The 339-nt window shown below is 67.0% G+C and overlaps 1 protein-coding gene across 1 annotated transcript in view; it reads right to left on the bottom strand.

Annotated features, from left to right (window-relative positions):
• Positions 1–339, bottom strand: part of LOC104507752 (ATP-binding cassette sub-family A member 2-like) — a gene marked incomplete at its 3' end in the record, with an annotated part of 3,800 nt that overhangs the window by 2,228 nt on the left and 1,233 nt on the right. The gene's annotated exons all lie outside the window — the stretch shown is intronic.

Raw genomic sequence — 339 nt, forward strand, 5'->3', positions numbered from 1 at the left:
CCTAGTAGTACCACATCCCGGCTCATCCCAGCTGCAAGGGGCCAGGACAGGGACCCAGTGGTGATGCAGGGGTGGGAGCCACCTCCAACCTCTTGGCGACCAGCCCAGGGTGGGCACATGAAAGACTGGGTGACCACAGGCCACCACGTGGCACCCAGCAGGGTCTGCCCCAGAAGGGAGGCGAGAAGGGTAGGACAAGCCTCCCCCTGGCCTGGAGAGCCCTCTACAGCCCTAGGGGCCAGTGACATCGCCAGCAGCCCCAGCAGGGACACGGGGAACCCAGCAGGGACACCACCACCCCAGTGGGGACACCACCAGAGGCCGGTCCTGGCTGGGCAG

This window comes from Eurypyga helias, unplaced genomic scaffold (assembly GCF_000690775.1).
Source record: "Eurypyga helias isolate BGI_N326 unplaced genomic scaffold, ASM69077v1 scaffold21940, whole genome shotgun sequence".
Lineage (NCBI taxonomy): Eukaryota > Metazoa > Chordata > Aves > Eurypygiformes > Eurypygidae > Eurypyga > Eurypyga helias.